This window comes from Diceros bicornis, chromosome 4 (assembly GCF_020826845.1).
Source record: "Diceros bicornis minor isolate mBicDic1 chromosome 4, mDicBic1.mat.cur, whole genome shotgun sequence".
Lineage (NCBI taxonomy): Eukaryota > Metazoa > Chordata > Mammalia > Perissodactyla > Rhinocerotidae > Diceros > Diceros bicornis.
In genome coordinates, this window is record NC_080743.1 from 11,563,150 (window position 1) to 11,590,258 (window position 27,109).

A 27,109-nucleotide genomic window follows, 5' to 3' on the forward strand; every position below is an offset into this window, starting at 1 on the left:
TTAATAATACTTATATTTTCCTGTGTTTTTTCCAGTAGGAGCTCTTCAAATTGACTCTGAATCATTTTGACATGACTGAAGAGTCTTTGAAAATTTTCTTTTTTTTCCTTTTTTTTTAGATTTCACATATAAGTGAGATCACGCAGTATTTGTCTTGTTTCTTGCTAATGGCTCAGCCATTTTTCCAAGGATAAGAGAGCATAAGTTCTTATTGCAACTAAAATATGGTTTGGTATTTGTATCACAGTCCTGTCAGATCTATACCTATATTGATTCAATTTTCCCCATCTATAAAATGCATATGATGTATAAGATTTATGTCATTGTTTACTGAAAAAAAGAATCTCAAAATATGCTAATGAAAATTACTAGTTCTGTAGCCTTGTAAAGCTACTTAATCTCTTTGAGTCTGTTTTCTCATCTCCAAAATGGGCATATAATGTTGATTTTTTTTTGATATGATGGTTAAACTTATCAATGTATTTTACCATTCCATGTGCCAGGGTATTTTCTAATGTGTGGACACAATAAATAATCTTATTATTATTATTCTCTTTTTCTAAATGACCTCCATCTGTCAGGAAAACCTACCTTGTACCTCTCAAAACCTTATAAAGTATCATTATTTTGGTGGTAGACATCATGTTACCTGTCTGCTCCGTGGTAATAATTTTTCTTCTGCAACAAAGAAACCACAGATTTATGAGATTACTATGGAAAGGACAAAAAGCTGCAGTATAAAGGAATGATATCTGATCATTTCTTTCTCTCTTGCTACTAACATCACCTATTATCTTGTTTACTTTCCTTTTCTACTGCTGTGCACTGAACTGATAGTTTCAATGATTCCTTCATAATAACTTCCCAAACCCTCTTCCTGGTCAGTGTGCTGAATAATTCTTCCATTTAGCACTTACTCCTTTGACTTGATTTCCATCTCCTGGAGAAATGAAGATTCATCTTGAACCTAGCTGCCGTTTGCCTGTCTGCATTATAAACCAGATGACTTGTCACAAGAATCTTTGGGGAGGAATGGAGTGGTTGTGATTTTTGAGGCTAAGACTATCATGCCAATTTAAATGGGTGAGACCACTTGCCCTGCATTCTTATTTATTCCATCAATAAGAGAACTTTAAATTTTCTTGCAGGACTGAGAAACACTCTCTGGTTGAGTGACACCTTTAGGAAAACCAATATCTCAGTTCAGAGATTCCATTGCTGAGAAAGAATTTAAAAAAAATGCTTTAAAAAATAAAAACAAAAAAACCTAATGCCTGTCTTTATGGGCGCCCAGCACATGCCTTGTTCTCTGCCATGCACAAGCTAAAGAGATTTAATTGCCTTTTCATATGTCAAAACCAGCCTGTCCAGAGGGACGCAGTAAGAGAAGCTTGTACAGGAACATTTTACGCTGTATCTGTTCCTGGAGCAATGGTGCTTGTGTTTCCAGGGCTGTCAATTAAGCATATTTTTTCCCCAGCACATATTCATTAAGACACAGTTGCCAACTTCATTGCCACTGCATTTTTTATTATATACATTAGTTCTGGTTGAAGGACAATTTAGGAATGCTTTTATGGGGAATAAAGAGGACCTCTGGCTGGATGATTTTTCTATCATTTATTATATTATACTAGCAGGGCAAACTGGCTTTGTGCCCCTAATGATACACTCTTATCTGCATTTAACTTAATCTGATCCTTTGAATAGCTTTTTTGAGTAATGTTCTATCACCACAGACTTGTTCAAACACACAATTTGTATTTATTGGCCTTGCATTGATGATGTATACCTAAGTATTAGACAGTGGGGATGGGAATATGCAACAAATGACCAAAGGGATTTTATAACAAAAGGAGATATAGATCCACTAAAAAAGTCAACCAAATGCTCTGTTTAGATGGTCATAGAGGTGGAAACAGGGAGGGCCAAAGAAAAAGTGATCAAAAAGAAAAAAAGGAGAGAAAATGATGTCTAAGAACAAAACAGGTGTTGGATGAGGATACTTTGAATATAGCTGATATTCTTCCAGTCCTGTCTCTATGGATGGACTCTGTCTTAGTCCTAAGAGAATAAGAAAAAAATACTGTTCTTGGTAGATTGTGACCTACATTAGAGTTCAGAACAGCATCAAACCTTAAACTGGTGAATAATATTGCAAAGAAGAGGAGTGAGCCTGTGTCAAAAATTACAGAGCAAGTGCACAGGTTTAAATTCTAAGAATTACAGTTCCCTGAGTGGTGAATCACAATATGTGCTCAGCCTTCATTTGTTAGTTACTTTACGGTAGTGACTGGGAACCCCTCTGGGGCTCTATCATCAGAAAGGACAGAAGAAAAGGACACCAGGAGGAAGTTTGTTTTTGAGGATATGTGAAACCTTCTGGGGCTCCTGGGATGTTCTCTCTTTTCTCCTCTGAGTCATGGCTGTTGCAGAGGTTTTCACAAACATGAAGGAGGTTTATTAGTGAGAGTTCTTGGCATCAATATGTGTCAAAGGGAAGGGAACAAAGCAGGAGCGGGCAGAAAGAGAAATTAAGCTCTGATGTAATAGCAACAGACACCCCAGTTGACCCTACAGTGGGTTCTGAAGATAGGGTGATGCTTTAGAGTTATATGGAGCTGGGTTGAGAGATATGGGTGTTTATAATCCAAACTGATATGTCATTTGATGTGAGTAGTGAAGTGCTTGTGACCTTGGGCGAGGCAACTGTCTTCAGCTGAGGCAGTGCCCCAAGGAGGCTGGCAGCTGTGGGGTTTATGTCTGGAAAGCAGTCCAAGCAGATGGGGAGTTTCTGGGTGCTGTATCACATCTCCCACAACAGTGGAAATAACGATAGTTTTCTAAAGTGCTGTTGTGATAATTAGATTTAATCAACCTATTTCAGAGCATATGGCATGGGCTTAGTAAATAACTTTTAAATTCTTCCTTCTTAAAAAATCAAATAAGAGTTTTGAAACCTTTTGAAATTTATAGAGATTTGTGAAAGATATTTCTGCTGTCTTATATTTCTAGCCCCTTGGATCTAGAACAAAATTTTTATATAATAAGGATTTCATCTAACCTTTACAACAACCTGTAATGTAGATATTATGTGCATTCTATTTTATAGGAATTTGAAATTTAGGTTAATTTAGAAATATTTGTACAAAGTCACAACAATCAACTATATAGAACCAAAGATTTTATATTAAAGCTTCTTTTTCTTTTCTATTCTAGAATGAGAATAAGACTTGTAATCAGAAGATCTAGGTTAATCATAGACCTTTCCCTTATGAGCTACATGATTTGGGCAAACATCACCTTTTGATCTTTATTCCTTTATTTATAGGTGGAACTTGCATTTCCAGGCTCTGTGAGCTGTGTTTGTCAGGGGTGCCTCCAACTAAAAGTGAGGTATGAAGAGATGCTTTAAGGGTAAAGTAAAGAAACATGAGAAGTGCGCTTCAGTGGTGAGGGAATAAGATATATTCAGATATCGGAAAATGGTTTACTATGCCTAGAGCATACAGCGTTAGGACATGAGTGTCCATAGAGAAGTAAGAATGGGTGAGGAAGAAAAAGAACATTTCAGGACCTGCTGTGGAACTTGGATGTGAGGTTGTAGATAATGCTGACTCACTGAGGGTTAAGCTGGAGAGTAACTATATGAATATTGAGTTTTAGCAATATTACTCTAGAAACAGATGGACACTAGAGAAGAGGAGGAAAAGCTGAAAGTGCAAGCCCTATTCAGAATTCCAGGATAGAAGTATTGGGAGATTAAATTTAAAAAAAAATATGCCAAGGCATATAAAGAGAAGGATTTAGGTTCAATATTAAAGAGATAAATATGACTTAGTAAAACAGCATTTATTGATTTATTTAATAAAGTGTTATTGAGTATTCACTGTGTGAAAATAACTTTGTGAATCCCTGGAGATTTCTCCATGGTCAAATGGAGAAAAATGTATAAAACTATTTCTAATTGTTATTAATATTTTGAAGAAAACAAGAACCATGTATGCATTTAACTCTTATCCTCAACTTTGCTTTCCTTTATTGTCTGTCTCACAAAGAACTCCTACTTTATGATTCTTCTTTCTTTCTCTTTCTTGCCCTTCTCACTCACTTTGACATATTTTCTCCAGAATTTATATGTATATTAATTTTAGTATCACGGTAATGCTAGCTGCTAAAAGAATTAAATCCCATAATTTCTATGGCTTAACTCAATAAGAGTTTGATTCTCATTCACGTAATAATCCAATATAGGTGCTTCTTCTTGGTGAAAAGCATTCTACTTGAGTCTCCCCAGGATCCCTCCACCCCTGTAGCTCTATTCAACTCCAGGTTCTCAGAGTTCCATGCATTCAGCCATAAACTGAGAAAACAATCAGAAGATCTTTAAAAATGGAAGTTGTTATAGGGCCTGATGGAAATAACACACATCATTTCTACTCATAGTCCATTAGCTATGAATCAATCATATAGCAATATCAAAATACAAGTGAGGCTGAGAAAAGTAATTCAGCCTTGTGGTAAGAATATAAGCAAACAGGTTGGAAAAAATTTAACCAGGCTGAGATTTTTGCTTCTGGTCACGAAAGATTAACCAATATCTGAATTAACTAGTACTACACCTTCATTAACTAGTACTTCAAATATTCTTCTTTGAGGGAGACACCGGGGGCCTGGTAAAAAGCGGGAGTTGAAATATCAAAGAACTAGGAGGATTTAGCTGCGGATAACAGAAGGGGAGTCAGAGTTTGGAATTTGCGTGCAGCCAAGCTGGTTAGAACAAAAATCACTCTTTAGGAGATCATAACACATCCATAAACTGTGCAAATTATCTTTATAATTTACACATCCAATCCCATTAAATACACATGTAATGAAATGGAAAAATATAATCCAAACTCAAAGGAAAAAAATCATCAGGGAAATGCAAATCAAAACCACAATGAGAGATCATCTCACATCTGTTAGAACGGCTATTACTAATAAGACAAGAGATAGCAAGTGTTGGCAAGGATGTGGAGGAAAGGAATCCCTTGTGCGTTGCTGATGAGTATGTAAATTGGTATAGCCATTACAGACAACAATACAGAAGTCCCTCAAAAAGTTTAAATAGAACTACCATGTGATCCAACAATCCCACGTCTGAGAATATATCCAAAGGAAATGAAATCAGCATCTTGAATAGATATCTGCACTCTCATCTTCACTGCAGCATTATTCACAACAGCTAAGATATGGAAACAACCTAAGTGTCTATCAGTAGATAAATGGATAAAGAAAATGCGATATATATAATAAAATTTTACTCAGCCATGAGAAAGAAGGAAATATTGCCATTTACAACAACACAGATGAACCTGGAAGACATTATGCTAAGTGAAATAAGCCAGACGTGGAAAGATAAACACCGTATGTTCTTACTTACATGTGGAACCTAAAAAAGTTAAACTCATACAAGTAGAGGGTAGAACGGTGGTTGTCAGGGGCTGGGGGAAGGGGAAACGGAGAGATGATGGTCGAAGAGCACAAACTTTCAGTTGTAAGATGAATAAATTCTGGGGATCTAATGTACAGTGTGGTGACTAACTCATACTATTATATATTTTATATAGTATATATTGTGTACTTGAAATTTGCTGACAGTAGATCTTAAGTGTTCTCATCGCCAAAAACGGTAAGTATGTGAGGTGATGGGTGTGTTAATTAGCTTGATCGTGGTAATCATTTCAAAATGTGTACATATATCAAATCACCATGTTGTACACCTTAAATATATACAATTTGTATTTGTCAGTTATACCTCAGTGAAGCTGGGGAAAAAGAGAAAAAAGAATTGGTGGATAGAAACTGACACTGAAATGAACTAGGTTTTGGAATTAGCAGAAAATACACTTTTAAAAAGTTATTATAGATATTTCAAAAGATATAAAATATATGCATAATGAAAAAAAGATGAGGAATCTCAGTAGAGAAGTAGATGGTATAAATAAGAAACAAATGGAAATTCTACAGCTGAAAATAATAATCACTGAAATAAAAAATTCACTTGATGGGTCTCAGCAGATTAGAAATGGCAGAAGAAAATCTGTGAATTTGAAGGTAGATTAATAGAAATTATCCAAACTGAAAAAAAACAAAGAGAATAAAGTTGAAAAAAAATGGATAGAATCTCGTAGTATTTTGGGGCATTACCAAGTGATCTAAATATATGCATTAGGAGTAGCAGGAGGAGACGAGAGAAAATAGGGCAGAAAAATATTTGAAACTCTAATGGCTAAAACTTCCCAAATTGATGACAAATAGCAAATGTATACCCAGGAAGCTTACTACATCTGGAAGAAAACTTACTAAGTAAAGTTCAAGATGACTTTGAAGTTCTTTTGATTTTAGATGTATACCAATAATTACACACAATCAAAGAAATGTGTTCAAAATTTCCTTGAAAAAATTATGTTCTGTTTGATTATGTTAATCAATTTTATGTAGAATTATGTTCTTTTGTGTGCCTTTGTATTTTAGAGTTTACTTCTATAATATTCTTTATTTAATTTTATTTTGGAATATATAATATATTGACATGCTTCGAAAATCAAAGGCTATGTCTGTACCAACTCCCTCTTCGCATGACATCAGTTTAAATAGTAACCTAGACTCTGTGCAGTTCACAATATATGAATTTTTAAAAAGTCAAGTTCTTCATCCACTCAGAGAATGAAGAGGCTAGAAATTCCATTTTAACTAAGATTTGTATTATGTCTGTATTAAAAGGATAATAAATGGACATTAAAAGGATAATAAAGAAATATTATGAACAGCTCTATGCCCTCATATTTGATAATCTAAATTAATGGACCAATTTCTTGAAAGACACAATCTACTAAAACTCACACCTACAAAAAACCTACAGCTAACGTCATACATAGTGGTTAGAAATTAGATGCTTTCTCACTAAGATTAGGAACAAAGCAAAGATGTCTCCTTTCACTATTCTTATTCAAAATTGTACTGAAATCTTTAACTAATATAATAATATTATACTAATATATTATATTATATACTATATATATTATATACTATACTATATAATATATTATATACTATACTATATACTATACTATATACTATACTATATAACTAATATAATAATATATTAATATTAATAATAATATTAACTAATATAATAAGAACGAAGTAAAGACTTTCAATTAAGCTACAGTAATCAAGATAGTGTAGTATTGGTGAAAGAATAGACAAATAGACCAACAAAACAGAATAAGGAGCCCAGAAAGGGACCCACACAAATATAGTCAGTCAACTGATCTTTGACAAAGGACCAAAGGCAATTCACTGGAGGAAGGATAGTCTTTGCAACAAATGGTGCTGGAAAAACTGGTGAATCACATGAAAAAAAAAAAGACTCTGGGCATAGACCTTACGTCTTTCAGAAAAATTAACTCAAATGTATCATACACTTAAATATAAAACAGGAAAGTACAAAACTCCTAGAAAATAGCAAGGAGACAATCTAGGTGACCTTGAGTTTGGTAATTACTTTTTAGATACAATACCACAAGTACAATCCATGGAAAAAAAATTGATAGGTTAGACATCATTAAAATTAAAAACTTCTTTTCTGTGAAAGATATTGTTAAGAGAATGAAAAGACAAGCCATAGACTGGGAGAACATATTCGCAAAACACATTTATCTGATTAAAAAAAAAACTAGTATTCAAAATATATGAAGAATTCTTACGGCTCAAGATAAGAAAGCAAAAAACTCAATGAAAAAGGGCAAAAGATCTGAACAGACACCTCAACAAGAGGGATCTGCAGATGGGAAATAAGCACATGAATAAATGATTAACATTATATGTTATTAGGAACAGCAAAATAAAACTGCAATGAGATATTATTATACACCTATTAGAATGGTCAAAATCCAAAACACAGGCAACGCTAAATGCTAGTGAGGATACAGAGCAACAGAAACTCTCATTTGTTGCTGGTGGGAATGCAAAATGGTACAGCCACTTTGGAAGACAGTTTGGCAGTTTCTTGTAAAACTAAACATACTCTTACCACAGAATTCAGTAATTTGTGCTCCTTGGTATTCACCCAAATGAGTTGCAAGCTGATTTCCACACAAAAATCTGTACATGAATATTTATATAAACTTCATTCATAATTACCAAAACTTGGAATCAATTAACATGTCCTTCAATAAGTGAATGGATAAACAAACTGTGGTACATCCATATGATGAAATATTATTCAGAAATAAAAAGAAATGAGCTCTTAAACAATGACAAGACATAGAGGTACCTTAAATGCATAACGCTAAGTGAAAGAAGCCAATCTGAAAAGGCTACATACCATATAATTCCTACTAGATGACATTCTGGAAAAGGCAAAACTATGGAGATAATAAAAAGATTAGTGGTTCCAGGGGGGTTCAGGTCAATGGGGAGGAAAGGGGAAGAGAATAATAGGTAGAACACAGGAAATTTTAGGGCAGAGAAACTATTTTGTATGATACCATAATTGTGAGTCCATGTTGTTATACACTGAATGTTTCTGTTCCCCCAAAATTCGTATATTGAAAGTTAATCTCCAATGTGACGATATTTGGTGGTGGGCCTTTGGAAGGTGATTAGGTCAAGAGGGTCATGAATGGAATTAGTGCCCTTATAAAGATAACACTTAGAAAAAAAATCCCAAAGAGCTCCCCCCACGCCCCCATCTATGATCAGGAAGCAGGCCTTCACCAGACACCAAATCTACTAGCACCTCATCTTGGACTTGCCAGCCTCCAGAACTTGAGAAACAAATTCCTATTGTTTGTAAGCCACCCAGTCTATAGTATTTTGTTATAGCAGCCTGAATGAACTAAGACACATGCCATTATACATTTTTCAAAATCCATAGACTGCACAACACAGAGTGAACCCTAATGTAAACTACAGATTTTTGTTGATAATAACATATCAATGTTGGCTCATTAATTGTAACAAATTTCTTACGCTAATGCAAGATGTTAATAATAGGAGAAACTGGGAGTGGGGGAAGTGAGGGACTATATGGGAACTCACCGACTGCTCAGTTAATTCTGTAAACATAAAACTACTCAAAAGTAAATCAATTAAAAAAAAGCCTTTATATTTTTAAGAAGTTTAGGCTTTTGTGTTTCTGGGATGGTTTTTTAAAGTTATAAAATAATAGTCTTCTTTAGTAGAACTAAAAGAAATATACTCTGTTAGCACTACTTTGCACTTGTTGAAGACTGTTTTTTGTGTCTTGCTCTTGTTCTTAAGTCTGAGTGTTTAAAGATTTAATTGAGGACTAGGCCTTCAGAGGGATCTATTCTGTAAAAGCAAGGATTCAATATTGGTGACTAGGATACTGCAACTTTCTTTTAATCAGTCCACTTCTTTATTCTATGTAAAAGAGGATTACTTTACTTCCACAGTTTGGTGTATGGCTTAGGGGTGGTCTATCCACGTTTGTTCCCTGATGCTCTGAAAAGTGACTCATGAGATGGCCACTGCAGTGTGTGAATAGGAACAGCACAGAGTACAAACATACTTGGCGATTCCTTACTCGTTTGCCATTGTATAGCTGATGTCACATGTGTGCCAAGATTTCTCAGGGCAGGCAGAAAAGGAGTACTTTGTCAATCATTCAGAAAATATTACAGGATGCTTTGGGACATTGATCTCTTTCTCCTTCCGGTCTGCTGCTAACTTGCCTTTTATGCTATTTTGCTAAATGCTTTGTTCCTGCCGACTCACTCATACTAGAAATATGAACATGATTTTTGCTTCCTAAGATATTTGAAAAGTAAAGGAAAAGAAATCACAACATATAGAAAAATAGATACATCCCTAGAGTTATAACCTACTTGAAATTTGTGTGTTCCTTTGAAGAGATTGAATATGAATTTTCTTTAGCCACTGACCTGGAAGAAAAATTGGGAGATGGATAAATCACTCTTCTCCTCAAAAGTAGGATACCTAACAAAAAGGAATACAATTACATCCAATTGTATATGGATGCACATGTAAATAGCATACAATTAAATGCCTTATATCATTTAAAAGTTTACCACTTACTCTTGAAATAGCGCCCCATGGTTTTATGCATCAGATAATTGAGGTTTTATTTGTTTACGTAACCTGCCTGTGGTCATAACTAATAACGGATTAAGCCGGAATTGAAATTAAGTCTACTTTTTTTGAGGTCAAAGATGGCAAATTAATGGTGCATTTGCTAAAACAGATATATAAACAGCTCGCATAACTTCCTGTGAAGAACGGTTTTTAATGGTCCATATCTACCTTCAGCCATACCTTAGGTGCTAGCACTTGACAGGGGTTAGAGATCTCTCCTATTCCTAAGAAGAATTTCCTGTAAAAATAATCTGATCCATTGCCTAACCAACATCTATGCCAGTCTATGGCCCACTTGAAAGATTTCTGTTTCAAGACATATTCTCTTCTCTTGGATCTCATGGGTTGATTTACCCCTCCTTTATGAGTTTGCTCAAAACAAAAACAAATCAATTCTCGCCACTAAACAAAACAAGATTTCATTTGGTTTATCAGAACAGCATATGATCAAAATGTGGATATTCAATTATAGTTGTAGTCAGGTCTCTCATCAGATTTCTTGGTATCTCCAAAAATTCCTTAATCATACACAGCTATACATTTAACCCAAGTCCAGATTGCTGATTCTCTGCAGTTTGGTAAGGTAAGAAATCAGAGATCGATATGTTGCTGGTTTGAGAACATGAGGAGTTTAGTGCACTGATTAGATTATTCTAAAATGCAGTCGTCCAGTGTTTGCAAAACATTGAGCTGTCTCTCAAAATAACAACTTTCCCTCCTATACTTTTTAGTCTGAGCATATGACACAATCATTCTTCTAATTGATAACAGTAGAAGAAAGGGAAATGATATCAGGTATTGGCTAGACTTCATAGTTATGAAGGATTAGCCTAGGACTAGTTTCTGACTGATTAAAAAATACAATGACTTCTAGTTTAAGATGATGGATTGAGCACAAGTGGTTATCATATGTTCCATCTAAGACACCAGTGAAATCATGATAAAGGGAAAAAAAAGCTATTACAACAACAAATAAAAGAAGAATGGTCCTGTTTCAAATAATTATTAGAAAATAGAACACAAAGAAACTTTGTGTTTCTCTAAATTGAGAAACTTGAGAAAAACACTATATGTAAGAATATATAAGAAGGAAGCTGTCGCCAAGAAATAAATCTATGTGCCCTGCAGCACTCTAAAGAGACTCAGAAACCAGACACTGCAAGTATTTCAGAGTAAGAGAAAAGACGGTGGAGGATGGATGGAAGAAGACAGAAGAGTAATCCCCTCGAACCCTTGTCAACTGCTGGCTACATAGTATAGAGCCATAAGGCATTTGTCCCCCAGCAAAAGAAATAGAGTTTTCTTCTCTAAAGAGAGCAACACATAGGAAACTCTGAGAATAAGCACACCAGAGCAAGGCCTAGCAGATGCTGGCTCCTCAGGGCTGCAGGGTAAGGCGGCCAGTGCCCTGCCCACCGACAAGGCCGAGCTTCAGGTCCACAGCTCAGTGCACAGATGCGCAGAACAATAGTGGGGTTTGATTGCCACATTTTAAGGGATGGGAGTTTACCCAGGCATTTGAGGAAAGCCTGCAAAGTAAAATCATTTATTCCAAAGTCGCCATCAAGTCCTAACATATGCCAGGCACTATTCTAGACTCCGGAGAATATGGTGATCTGAAAACAGACAAAAATCCCTGCTCTCATGAAACCTGGTGGGAGATATAGACAAGTATAGAAAACTTATGAAATGTCAGAATTTAATAAGTGTTTTGGAGGAAAATAAAGAAGAAAAGAAGGAAGGAGGGAAGGAAGAGAGAGATTGGAATTTTAAATGGCGTCACAGAAGTCACCACTGAGAAGGTGGTATTTGTTCAAAGACTTGAAGGAGACATGAGAGAAATCCAAGTGGGTATCTTAAAAAAAAAGCGAAAGTAAAAGTATTCAAGGAAAAAGCCCCGAGGTCAGAGCATGCTTGAACACTCAATAAAAACATGAAGGTATGTGTGTCTAGGATGTAACGAAAGTGCAGGTAAATACTAAGAAGTGAGGTATAGTGGGATAAAGTGAGGCTGTATTGTGTAGGGCCATGCAAGTTATTGAAAAACTTTGGCTTTTTTACATACAACAAATTACACAAACCTTAAGTATACAGCTCAATGAATATTGACAAGTGAATAGTCCTGTGTAACTATCAACCAGATCAAGATAAAAACTTGCGCCTCTCTCCAGAACATTTCCCAGGCCTCTTTCCATTCAATTTCCCCACAAACGGCAACCAACATTCTGATTTCTATCATTATAGACTAGTTTTGTATATTCTTGAACATTACATAAACATAATCATCTAGCATGTTCTTTCTGCTGTCTGGTTTCTTTAGCTCAACATAAAATGTGAAAGATAAGTATAATTATATCAGTTTATTTCCATTTATTGCTGAGTAGTATTTCATTATATAAAAATAGCATGGTTTGTTTATTGATAAAAATTTGGGTTATTTCTAATTTGGGGTTTCCAACATTCTAGTTCACAAGTACTCCATGCACGTCTTTCTGCTGGGTAAACACTTAAGGTGGAAATTTCTGGGTCACAGGGTAGGTGTGTATTTAACTATATTGGAAATTATTCAGAGGGTTTGTACCATTTTACGCTCCCAAAATAACGTATGAAAGTTCCAGTTGCTCCATATCCTCACCTGTACTCAATACTGTCAATCTTCCCAATTTTAGCCGTTTACTTAATGACTAATGATGTCAAGCATCTTTTCATATAGTTAGCATTAACATCTCTTCTTTGCAAAGTGTACTTTTTGTGATTTTTTTTCTCCCATTTTGCTTGGAATGTTTGATTTTGATTATTGATTTGTAGGTCTTCCTTATATATTCTGATATTAGTCCCTTTTCAGATATGTGTATTGCAAATATTTTCTCCCAACCTATCGCTTGTGTTTTCACCTTCTTAACAGGATCTTTGGACTTGTTTTTATTTTGCTGAGAATTTTATTATGAATGGGTTTGAATTCTGCCAAGTCATATTTTGCATGTATTAAAATAACCAAATATTTGATGATTTCCTAATTTTTTGGATTTTTATTTATAGTTTGAAATACATTATGGTGAGAAAATGTATTTTGTGTGATTACAATATTTTTAAATATATTAAGACTTGTATTTTGGCCCAGATATTTTCAAGTGCAATTGAAAATAATATGAATTCTTCCATTATTGGATGCAGTATTCTATAAATACCTATTATTTCAAATAGCTTAATAGCATTTTTCCAATCTCCTAAAGTCAGTAACCAGGCAAGGACTTCCACTCTCGCCACTTCTATTCAATATTGTACTAAAATCTCTAGCCAGAGTAATAAAGTTAACAAAGAAATAAAAATAATATAGATTGCAAAACAGGAAGTAAAACCATGTTTCACCTCAAATGACTTGATCGTATATACATAGAAAATACTAGGAAACTATAGGGAAGGAAAAAAAAGCTTCCCCAGCTGGGGCCCTGTAAATTGTACTGAGAGAAGACAGTTTAACATGACAATAGAAACTTGTTAGCATGTGCGTCACACTTATGCGTGGGAGCACTCACTGACAGTAACTCAAAGGAGTGGTTAGAAGTCCAGCTTATATAGCATCTTAATAAAAGAACAATAAATGTTTAGAAAAGTGGCAAGACAAAGGAAAAGGACTTTGAGTTTCTAGGGTGGTAAACTGAAGGAAGGCAAATATATGGGGGAACTAGTGGAAGATAAGGGTCAGTTAAGTTTGTTAAGCAGTATCCTCTGGTGCCTCTCCAGGCTGATACAAGTCTAAAGTTCTATCTGGTGATTAACTTCTATCCTTCCTGATAGAGAGGAGAGATAGGACACTGTTGCAAATTTATGTCCTACTTTTAGGCAAATAGGGGGAGAGCAGAGATCTTTTCTTGTATCTGCTTCTCTTAATTGTCTTCAGCTTAAAATAATTCTTACACCAAAGTGACATACTTTGGGATGGCATTTTCTGCTACCCTATTTGAATTTACAAAACAAATTTGCTAAAACTAAGTGAATTTAGCTACTTATTAGGATGTAAGGTCAATATATAAGCATCAATTATATTTGTATATACTAGAAATAATTCAGAAATAAAATTTTAGAAATGTCATTTAAAGTTCAAAAATTTCAAAAATGAAATAGTGGTAAGTTAACAAAATGCATATAAGAGCTATACAATGAAAACTACAAAATATTGATGAGAGAAATTAAAGACAATCTGAATAAATGAAGAGATAGACCATGTTTATGATTTGGAAGATTCAATATTTGTAATACTGTAGTCTTTCCTAAATTGATGCATATATTTAATGCAATTCTAATCAAGATCTCAGCAGACTTTTTAGATGGAAATTGATGAATTTATTCTACAATTTATTTGGAATAAAAAGGACATAGAGGATAGATGAAACAATTTTGAAAAAGAAGAAAAAGATGGAAGAATAACTGATACTGGTTCAAGACAAGGTTGACATAAGGGAAACCATATTGTAGAGGGGAAACCATGTTGTGACTTGGAATGACCTCTGACTAACTCTGGACTTTATGGCCCCTCCCAGCTGCTATAAGTTGATCACTTTGTTCTTTTGAGTTCCTTAGGAATGTGATGACCCCCGGGCAGAGAGTCTATGCTGTTAGCCATCATCAATGACAACTGAAAGATCAGGGTAGAGGGCATTGCTCCAGTCTCTGATGCATATCAAGTAAAACAAAGGACTGCCACGAACTAAGACCAGATGGATGCCCCCACCCTGGGGCCAGATGCCTCCCTTAGTCAGAGACCAGCCCTCTATATAACTGGCCTGTAGTCTTTGTTCTGTAAGATGGTTCTTTGAGACATTAGTCGGCCATCTTCCTCCTTGCTAGCAAGCTGTAATAAACTGCCCTTTCTTTTCCACCATCTTGCCTCTTGACAATTGGCTTTTGTCTCAGTGCGAGCAGATCGTGCCCTTTGTGTGGTAACATAACGACTTAATTTCACAATTTAAGCCCACAGTAATTAAGACAGTGAAGTGTTGGCATAGGATGGTCATAGATCAGTGGAAAAGTCTAGCACACAGAAATAGACCTACACATTTATTGTCAATTGATTTTTGACAAAGATGCTAAGGTAATTTAAAAAGTGCTGGAAAAACTAGACCTCCTTTTGGAAAAAAAATAAGCCTTTATTGTAATCTCACTCCTCAAAAAAATTGACTCAAAGTGGTTGTAGATCTAAATGCAGAGGATAAAACTACAATACTTCTAGAGGCAACACAGAAGGAAATCTTTACAACTCTGGGCTACGGAAAACTCTTTTTGGTAAGTCATCAAAATCACAAATCATACAAAAAAATGATAAATTGGACTTCATCAAAATTAAAAACTTCTGACAACTTAAATGACAATAATTGTACAGCATGTATAAAGAACTCTCAATAATAACACAAATAATAATTTAAAAATGGGATAGTAATATGAACACTTTACAAAAGAAGATATATAAATGATGAATGAGGATGTAAGTAAATGCTTAACTTCACTAGTATTCAGGAAAATGCAAATTGAATCCATAATGAGATAGCAATATACACCCACTAGAATGACAAAATTTAAAACAACCAGCAATATAAAGTATTGGTGATCATATGGAACAACTGGAGTGCTGGCAAAATGCAAAATAGTACAAATACTTTGGAATATATTTTGGCAATTTTTTATAAATTTAAGTACATGTTTAATATCATCGAGAAATATAACTGCCAAGTACTTACCTGAGAGAAATAAAAATATATGTCCACACAAAAATTTCTAGGTAAATGTTCATAAAATCCCAAATTTGAAACAATGAAACTGCCTCTCAACAGATGAATGAATAAATTAATCATAGTTTATACATACAGCTGAATACCACTCAACAGTAAAAAAGGAGGAACAAACTACTGGCTACATTCAACAACGTAGATGAATCTCAAAAACATACAAAACAAAAGAAACCAGACACAAAAGAGTTCTCCTGTATGATTCCAGCTGTATGAAATTATAGAAGAGGCAAAACTCATCTATAGTGATAGAAAGCGGATGAGTGGTGGCCTTGAGCCCGAGGTGAGGGTGATAAACTGTAAGAGACATGAGGGAACTCTCAGGGGTGATGGAAATATACTATATCCTGATTGTGGTAGAGCTTTCAGGGTGTGTGAATTTAACTAAATTCATCAATGGTACTCTTACAATAAAACCTTTTATTGTGAATTAATCTTAATAAAGTTGATTTTTTTTAAAAAAGCCAAACAGTTTCCAACATTAGTTAATCACATTCACAGAGCATTTTGGACATCCAAATAATTTTCTCTTCTTCCATTTATCTAAATATATCATAAGCCTGTTTCTCACAATATACAATCACTTTGATATCCAGTAGCTACTAAATGATGACTCAAAGTACTATAGAATCTAAACTGCAGGTCTCGGATGGCTTTACAAAGGATGAGCTTGAGATGAAAATCAAGTATGTACTTAGTGTTTTTCACAGAAGTCTCTGGCCTTCCAAGAAACACATGCGCTATAATTTTTCCCATATCTGAGTTTACAAAATTAGAAGAATGTTGGGTTCTTGCACAAGTCTATTCATTTTATTGTCAACTATTAGACTAACATCAAGGGCCTAGTTTGCTTCAGATATAAATATCACTATGAGAAAATGCCCAATGGTAGACATAGCTACAAATTCTGGAAATTCAACATCATTCCTTCTGAGTGTCCTTAGAAACCCTAATTGCCGTCTTGAGACAGGATAGTATCTATATGTTCTATTCTCTTTCCATCACTAGTTCTTCAGTCGTGAGGAAAGGGTGGATAATGTGGAATCTCAAGGCAGATTCCAAAACAGCTGCTGTCTATTGTTGCAAAGGAAATTAGGAACAGGGATCTTGGCTTTGAAAGCATTGTACATATTTTACCATGACTTTGTTTGATAATTTTGTTTATTGTTCATAATTAGCACTACTAGCACTTATGACAGGTTTCAGAGAAAGAAGAGAACTGGCAGTTTTGTGATTTATTGGTAATCAAGTTTGAAAAACAACTTTGGATCTGAGTAAGTGATGGAAATTTTATTAAGGCAAAGAATGCAGTCTATGTTCTTATGTTCTGCATCAAGGAAGTAAAAGCTCCTTGGATGCTTGTTTGAACCTTAGAATGCAGCCTGGGGCTGAGCAGTAAAAAGCCAAAGAGTAGTCTCCAATAATAGTAACCACAGCTAAAACAGAATGATTTAAACATAGTCTAGGTGTTGATTAATCAATATAAAACCAGTGTTCTTCAAACCTTTTAAACTGCAACACACAGGACAGAATGCATTTTACATGGCGACCCACTATGCACACCACACACTCACACTCACATACACACACACGCATGCACATCTGAAACAAACATTTTACAAGACTTTGGTCATTCTTAAAATGTGCGATCTTTTATTTTCTATTCTATTCTAGCATATTCCATTTTTTATATTGGTTTCCTTCTTTCCCAGTGAATAGAGTTCATAGTCTATTAAACCATAGTTTGAAAAACTGCACTATAGACCTCAGTATAAGACCTAGAAATGTTTATGAATTGTATTTGTCAGGGTTCTCCAGAAAAACAGAACCAATAGGATATATAGATATACATGTATAAGAGGAGATTTATTACAGGAATTGACTTACACGGTTACAGAAGTCAAGAAGTACCACGATCTGCCGTCTGCAAGCCAGAGAACCAGAAAAGCCCATCATATAATTCAGTCTGAGTACAAAGGCCTGAGAAGGGCTTGGGGGAACGCTGCTGTAATTCCCAGAGTCCAAAGGCCCAAGAACCAGGATCTCTGATGTCTGAGGGCAGGAAAAGATGAATGTTCCAGTTTAAAAAGAGAGAAAGAGAATTCACACTCCACCTTTTCCTTCTGTTCAGTAGCCCTGAAGGGATTCGATGATAATGCCCACCCACATTGGGGAGGGTGATCTCCTTTACTGGGTCTACTGATTCAAATGCTGATCTCTCCCAGAAACACCCTCACAGACACACCCAGAAACAATGTTTTCGTAGCTATCTGGGCATCCCTTAGCCCAGCCAAGTTGACATATAAAATGAACCATCACACGAATTTAATCCATTTAATAAGTATTTAATAATTATTTATGAATTTAATAAGTATTTCTTATTCTGGATGGAAAGTGGTGCAGATAGTAAATAAGGACCTGGAAATGGTTGAAAAGAACTAAACATTTTTTGTTCCACTGTTACCCAGATCCTGGGCTTGGCAGTTTAAACGTGTGATTTCATGTATTTGTTGTTGGTGCAAAAGAAGGGGAAAGGCTCCTGATGTCTTGGCTGATATAAAACTACATATTCCAAATATATAAACTGAGTCTTCAAAGTTTTAGTTTCCTTTGTAATAGAAAGTGTTTATTTTAAAATGGACTATGTTCTACTTGTTATAAAATAGTAGCTAGAAATAAATTCTTCTAGAATGCTGTCAAACATTAAAAATTAAAGAATAATTGGATGTTTATCTTATACCTACTTTCAAAATGATTGAAGAGTAAATAGATTTTAAAGAGATTTATTCAATTCATTAAACTCAACAAATATTTTTGGAGTCCCAGCTATGGCCTGGGCACTAGATTTATAGTAGTATTTAAAAAAATCCATTTTCATTGAACTCAGAGTCTAATAGTCGAGTTAGGGATGATAAGGAAGAAAAAAAAAATAGTAAAATATATAGTAAGTTAATGATGATATGAGTACTTTTGAAAAAATAAAAACGAAAGGGGGATATGGAAAGACTAGGGGTTTAAAATTTTAAATAGAGTAGTATATGAAGACCTCACTATGAAGGTAACATTTGAATAATTGGAGTAAATGAATCAAGGTGTCATGTGGCCATTTAAAAGAAGGGCAGTCCAAGCAGAGAAATCTTTTAAGAGTTTTAAACATTACTATAGAAACGTAGATTTCTACTTTTTTTTTTTTTAATGAGGAAAATCAGCTCTGAGCTACCTCTATGCCAATCCTACTCTTCTTTGCTGAGGAAGACTGGCCCTGGGCTAACATCCATGCCCATCTTCCTCCACTTTATGTGGGACGCCGCCACAGCATGGCCTGACAAGCGGCGCCTCAGTGCACACCCAGGATCCGAAACCAGGCCACCAGCAGCGGAGTGTGCACACTTAACCGCTACGCCATGGGGCCAGCCCCAGATTTCTACATTTCTAACTTGTCTATTTTCAAAAGCTATTTGAGACAGGGAAGAAGGACTTTAAGGATCTGACTTGTAGGCTATTTCTTCCCTTTTACCAGAGGAACACCTCTAAGATAAAGAAAAGAAATCAAGTGTTTTAGTCAGCTCAAGCAGCTATAACAAAATACCATGGACTGGGCGGCTTAAACAACAGACATCTATTTTTCATAATTCTGGAGGCTGAGAAGTCCAAGTTCAACTGGCAGTCAGTTCCTGGTGAGACCCTCTTGCTGGCTTGCAGATGGCTGCTTTCTCACTGTGTCCTTACGTGGGGAAGAGAGAGAGAACTCAGGTTTCTCTTCCTCTTCTTATAAGGACACTAATCCTATCATAGGAGCCGCAACCACATGACCTCAGCTAAACCTATTCACCTCCCAAAGGCCTCGTCTCCAAATACTATCAGGTTGGGGTTTACGGTTTCAATACATGAATTTTGGGAGGACACAAATATTCAGTTCATAACAGCAGGTGACTGGATTTATCTTCTTGTTAACATAATAACTGGACATCTGGGTAAATAGACTAATTATATTTACTAGGAAGAGGGTATTTACGCAAGGAATGTTCTTATCAGGAAATCCCTGGATGTCTACTGCTTATAGTAAATAAACTTGGAATCTATATATTCATAATGTGTGACTCCCTGCAAAATGTCATCTAGGTCGTGTTATTAAGACTAAACATTGCCTGCTGTGTGAGGTAATAACAAGAGTACTTCACTTGGAGAACTTACCAACTCTGAGCCAGAGAACGTGCATCAAAAAACCTCAATGTTTCAATCTCTCATTGAGTAGCCTGCAATCTCTAGAATAACTCCATGCTTCTTCTAACTTCTTGATTGCCTTTGTCCTTGAAATTATTATTAGAGTTTGCTACTCAGTAACATCTCTGATTTTGGTGAATCTGATTTGAGAATCCAATCCTTGGCTTAGTTCAAGATAGTGTATAATCTGACATATATTCGTAAGTGCCAGGTTTGCTCAATGCGAAGTCGTATATTCCTGAAATACTGATTATACTAAATGGTAAATCACCATAGTGAACATCTGTTATTTATGTCTGACCAGCATCTCTTCTCCCTTTTCAGTGGTAACATATTGCTTTTTCACTGGAGAACTATGCCTTCATTTTCATGTTGTTGTATTGGGATTGTCAATCGAACTGTATTCACCTACTCCCCACTGCCTTCTCTGTTTCAAGGAGAGACACACAAACCAGGATAAACCAGTAAGGTCCTCTTTTTGGTAGATCTGAATCTTGAGCAAAGTAACATAAGGAGGAAAAATGATTACAGTCAATGGTAGTGTTTTGAATGTATTGCTAATTTAGTCCTGCTATTTAAACTCCTTGGTTTAAGTAGTAACTAAAGTGAAAACCATTTGTGCTCTTGATTTGAAATGGATGTGTATATTTTGTATCTCAGATATATGATAGGCAATGTATAGCATCAAATAGGAAAATTTTGTTTTCTAAAATTTATTATTAATACATAGTCATCTACATAGATCAACCCATTGCTGCACAGAGTATGTCATAGTATTTTGATATAAAATAATCCAAATAGAAATGATTGTCAAATTTCAATGTAATTTCTAGAAGAGCTTGTTAAAATTCATAATCTTGGATCTTATCTGATTCAGTAGATCTGCTTTTTTAACAAACACCCAGGTGTTTCCCAAGTAATGGGAATTTTGGCGATGTGAGCAATGGATTTCAGATTTCAAGTAGCAGTGGAAAGAGATTTTGCCCATTTGTGTTTAGCATCAGGGGATGATATAGCCAAGTGTCCTTGTAATCCCCTGTGTGGGAGTTGTTTCTCGTTCACCCTTGCACCAAGGATTATATCTTTACATGGATGTCTTATATTAAATTCCTGTCCTTGGGAAGTGTCTGGGCTTTGTCTTCTTACTCCTAGTCCTGTAATACAGTGTAAACTAAAGATCAAGTTCATCCTGTAGCAAATATCTTCAGGGCAAAAGACAGCTTCATTGTTATACTTTTCTCTCCAAATTCATACGTTCATTACAATTTTTTCAGGAGTATTCTTTACGTAAGTGATAAAAAAGACCTAAAGGTGAAAATTTAATTTAAATTCATCCAAGATTGGTAGTTTCCCCAGAAACATGAGAGAAACAAAGAAATATGTTCTCTGGAAGAAACTCTATTCATATCAAGTGTAAAAGAATTCCCACAAATAAAAATTTGTTACAGGGAAAATTATCCAAAAAATACACAGACACGCTCAGAAGCATAGCACCAGGAAAAAGAACACACTGCACAATCAGTTTCAGTGAAGTATTGAAATTATCAAACACAGAATATAAAATAAGTATGTTTGGTATGTTATAAAATTAAAAGATTGTAATTTTTACGTTTAATTTTTGTGTTTAATTGTAAAACACAATTAAAGAGTTCAACAGTAAATTAAATTAAATACAAAGCCATATGGGGGCCAGCCCAGTGGCATAGTGGTTAAGTTCGTGCACTCCACTTTGGTGGCCTGGTGTTCGCAGGTTCGGATCTTGGGTGCAGACCTACACACCACTTATCAAGCCTTACTGTGGCAGGAGTCCCATGTGTAAAGTAGAGGAAGATGGACATGGATGTCAGCCCAGGGCCAATCTTCCTAGGCAAAAAGAAGAGGATTGGCCACAGATGTTAGCTCAGGGCTAATCCTCCTCAACAAAAAATTAAAAAGATAAAGCCATATGATTGTTCCATTAAATGCAAGAGGAGAAAAAAGCCTTAAAATTCAAAATTCATCCATAATAAAAAGTCTTACTTGAGAATAAGACTTTGGAGTGTGGAAAAAAATGAAAATCAACTGATTTCTAATCACCTTGACTCCCTCAAAAATAAGACAAAATAAAAACATGAAATCAACAATGAAAGCAAATTGAACTACACAGGTCTATATTTTTTAACATTACTTGCAGGTTGCATGTCAACTTTCAAATTATCTGTAAATATAACTTCCACACCCTCTGGAATTGGGGGATAGGTGAGGAGGGGTGCTTAAGAGATTCCATGAAGAAGAGCAGAAGGGAATGGAAAATTAAACAAAGCACAGGTTAAATCACCTCCTCAAAAAGAAATTGCAATGAGTGAACACAGGTCAAAACCTGATTATAGGAAAAGAAGTTGTAAGTGTGCAGAACCAGAAATGATAACATGGAAGAAGCATTGCTTCCAGGAAGAAAGGCAGATATATAAAGGCCTATCAATGAAGGAAACAAAGTAACTAAGAGATTATACAGAAAAGAAAGAGGAACAAGACTTATCAACCCTTCACCTCAACCACACCCCCAGCAACATCATCATCCATAAAGGAAACTACACTGAGGGTGGGCTGTCAAACCAAAAACCCATTACAGGAAAAAAATAGGAAAAAAAAAAAAATAGACCACATCCATACAAAACAAATGCAAAAAATCAGAAAACACTTGTAAAACATTCTTGCTAGTAAAAAATTTTTCTCCTAAAACCCTACAAAGTTGAAGAAAACTGGAAAACAAAACCCCAAGCTCAATCACTTGTTCTCATACAAGCATTTAGAAGTAAAAAGAGACATTTTGAATCTGAAAACTCAAAAACAAAGAAATGAACAATGAAAGCTGGAAAAAATGAAACACGAGTCAAATTCAGTAAAGCAATAGAAGAAAAAGATGAACTTACGTTAGAAATGCAAACTAAATCATAAGGCACTGAAGGGAGAATAGTATTAACCAAAAAACAAAGGCCAGTGAGAAAAAGCAAGAAAAGAACCAAGGGAATTATAATAAATCAAATAAATAATTAACATAATAAGTAAATAAGGGAAAAACAGGGAGGTAGTAGTCAAAGGATACAAAATTTCAGTTATATAAGATGAATAAGTCCTAGAACTCTACTGTACAGCACAATGCCTATGATAAACAATACTGTATTATATGCTTAAAAATTTGCTGTGAGGGTAGATTTTATGTTAAGTATTCTTATCACAAAAATTATAATAACAAAATAAAGAGGGTGGGAGGAAATTTTTGGAGGGGATGGATGTGTTTACAATATAGATTGTGGTGATGATTTCGTGGATGTATGCCTAACTCCAAACTCATTAAGCAGTATACATTAGATATGTACAGCTTTTCCTATGTCAGTTATATCACAATTAAGTGGTTTAAAAAATAAATAAGAAACAAAATAAGATAAGGAAGCAATAAGAAGCATTAGAAAATGGCTGAAATGGCAGACAGGCAAAGAGGGTAAATCATATGTATAATTGATATCCTTAAAGAATGAAATCAAAACAATGTAACAGAAATAATCATTAAAACTACATTTTAAGAAAACTTTCAAGAAACAGAAGACTTGAAGTTACACATGGAAAGGTCCCACTGGTTAATGGCCGAAATTGACCCAGAATAATCAACTGTAATACATATCCTTCAATACATATTGAACTTTAAAGATAAAGAAAAAGGTTTACAAACAAAAAGATGAAACATCCAAAGGCAAAATAATTACACTCACACTAGATTTCTCAAAAGCAATATACACGGCAACAATGGAGAAGCAATTTCAAAAGACTTAAGTAAACTGGTGCAAACCAGCTAAGCCCTTCTTCAAGTATCAAGGCAATAGGAAAAACAGTATTGGAGGGTGCCAGAACTCAGGGAATACTATAGACACGTGTCCTTCCTGAAAAATCTATTAGAGCACAGATTAGAAAAATTTTTTCTATGAAATGCTAGATGGTAACTACTTTAGGCTTTGAGGTCCATTTACTCTCTATCACAAGTATTCAACTCTGTCAGTGATGCTGTATAAAAACAGTCATAGACAATATATAAAGAAATCATCATGACTGATTAAACTCTATTTACGAAAACAAGAAGCAGGCCAGATGTGGCCTGTGAGCCTTAGCTTGTCCTCCTACACTAAAGGATGAGTTTTATCCAACCACGTGGTGACTGGAAAAGCTTTTTCAAAAACACTGATAGTGAGTACTTCAAATATTTATTTGGAAGGCTAAGAATAAAACAATGTTTGGGCTACGGATTGAGATATAATATGCAAACACCACATGCTCTGATAAAGTAGAAAGTGTTCAAAATTTTTAAACGAGAAAGGAAAGAGAAGAAGGGGAAAGTTGAATAAGATCATAGATTTTTGAATAGGAAATGGGTGGAGTCCAAGAATGCCGTTTACAACTGACACATCTGATGCTCAAGTTCAATAAATAAAGAGGAAATGAAGAGTACTAGAGATAGTATTAATACAAAAGCTTTAATTCAAAAGTAACCACTAAGTGTGAAAATACAACTTTCCTAGATAGTACAATAAATTTACAAAGACACTCAAAATAGAGAAATAAATACACGAATATAATACAGTGTATATGAAATAAGATAGCATGACAGAATTAAGACCAAATATAATTTCAAATTGCTGCAAAAGCAAAACCCAGTTCTATGCTCTATATGAGACCCATTTAAAATGCAGTGATTCAAAAAAGCTAAAAATAAAAGGAAAGACAAAGATTTACCAAGCAATTAGAAATAACTAAGAAAGCGAGGGTTGGAATCCTGATATCTAACAAAATCGAATCTATCCAAAAAGCAATGAATAAGTCAAAGGACACTTTACAACATTAAAAGCCACATCCTACAGTGAAAATATAGCAGTTATGAATATCTATGACACAACAATGATCTATATAAAACAAAACTTAGAAGAAATAGCAAGGAAAATAGATAGAAATACAAGAATGTTTTAACACACCATTTTCAGTATGAATGAATTCAAGTGGACAAAAAATAAATAGATAGATCCAAACATACTACACCCAGATAATAAAGAATATACCTTCTTCTCGAGTACACAAGGGGCATCCGCAAAAAATGACCAACCATTAAGCAGAAATATTATAAACAATCTTTGTGATTACAACTCAATAAAACTGAAAATTGAAAATACTTACTCTCAGAGGCCGGCCCGGTGGTGCAGTGTTTAAGTTTGCATATTCCACTTCTGCAGCCCAGGGTTTGCAGTTTCGGATCCTGGGCGTGGACCTATGTACTGCTCATCAAGCTATGCTGTCGCGGTGGCCCATATATAAAATAGAAGAAGACTGGCACAGATGTTAGCTCAGGGACAATTTTCCTCAAGCAAAAATAGGAAGATTGGCAACAGATGTTAGTTCAGGGCCAATCTTCCTCACCAAAAAAAAAAAAAAGGAAAAAATAAAAAAATAAAAATACCTACTCCTAATTCTACCCCCTACAAAAAAGAGCCTTCCATCTGCAAATGTAGTAATCTTCCATTGAACAAGCCTTTGGTGAAAGGAGAAATGCAAACGGAAATTATAGAGCGTCTGAAAATAGTAATGAATGAAACACTACATATGAGAATTTATCAAAAGCATTTAAACAGTGACTAGAAAAAAATTCATAGCCTTCACCTCTGTATCCATAAAAATTAAAGAATGACAAATAAATGTTAAAATTTCCAATTCAAGAAGCTTAAAACTAAACAATATAGTAAATCAACAGTACATAAGAGGATATAATAAAGATAAATGCAGAAAATAAAGTCGGAAAAAACCCTGATCACATTAATAAATCAAAATCCTAGTTCTTAAAAAAAATCAACAAAATAGACAAACCACTGCTATTTTAATTAGAAAACACAAATATATAAAATAAGAAATTATAGGGGAAATAATTATTGATACAGAAACATTTAAAAGATGAGACTAATTTGCCAAACGCCGTGCAGATAATAATTTATTATTATTATTATTTAGATTGTAAATATATGTTTATACACTTTTTACAAATTTAATACAATTCAAAATAACAAAGAAAATACAATATTAGGTCAGAGCATTAATAAAGAGAAAAAGCAATATAGCAACAATGCAACATTTTCTGTAAGAGTAGCCTAGTTTTATTGGCATTTGCATTTAATTGTCATTCCCGAAGTTTGAATGATACCAGGAGAACTGGCCGTATTTACTTCCTCCAGAAACCCATTGGACATTGCACCAAGTGTGGCCCTCACCCATCATATAACAGAAGTTGAACTGAGCTTGCCCTGGGGTCAATTTTTCTCAACATTATCCTTCTTTTGGGTCCACTAGAAGCAACCGGAGACTTCTCTATCACTTTGAAAATAAAATTCTTTACTAAGTTCTCTAGCATTCTCTGAACTTCAGTTACTCTTTACATAATCTTTCCACTTTACAGTCATCATTCTCTGTTTTTATCCTTTATTGAAGTCTTTTTCTTTCTAGTCCTTAGATTCGGCTACCTCTTGGTTTCTTCTGCTGATTCACAGTCATCCTGGTCCCGCTGGACTTTCAATCTCATGATCTTCCAGCTGATGCTCACTAACAGCTCTGTTCACTCTTTATTTCCTATTAAAATTCCTGAGAATAAGAATCTGGCCCAGGTATTCCCTATTCACCATTCGCCACACTGTGCACATTCACCACACATGCCAGTGGATATGCTGGGGAGAGGAGATGTATATGTTAAAACATGAGCGTCAGCTCTGATGAAACAGATTTTAGTACAAATTTCCATTCCACTGTATAACTGCTGAGCACCTTGGGTAAGTTATTGAAACTATCTAATCCAAATTTCTTTATCTGTAAAATGGGCATAATAAGATTTTTTTATGAGAACGCTGTGAGGATCAAATGAGATCCTGGAC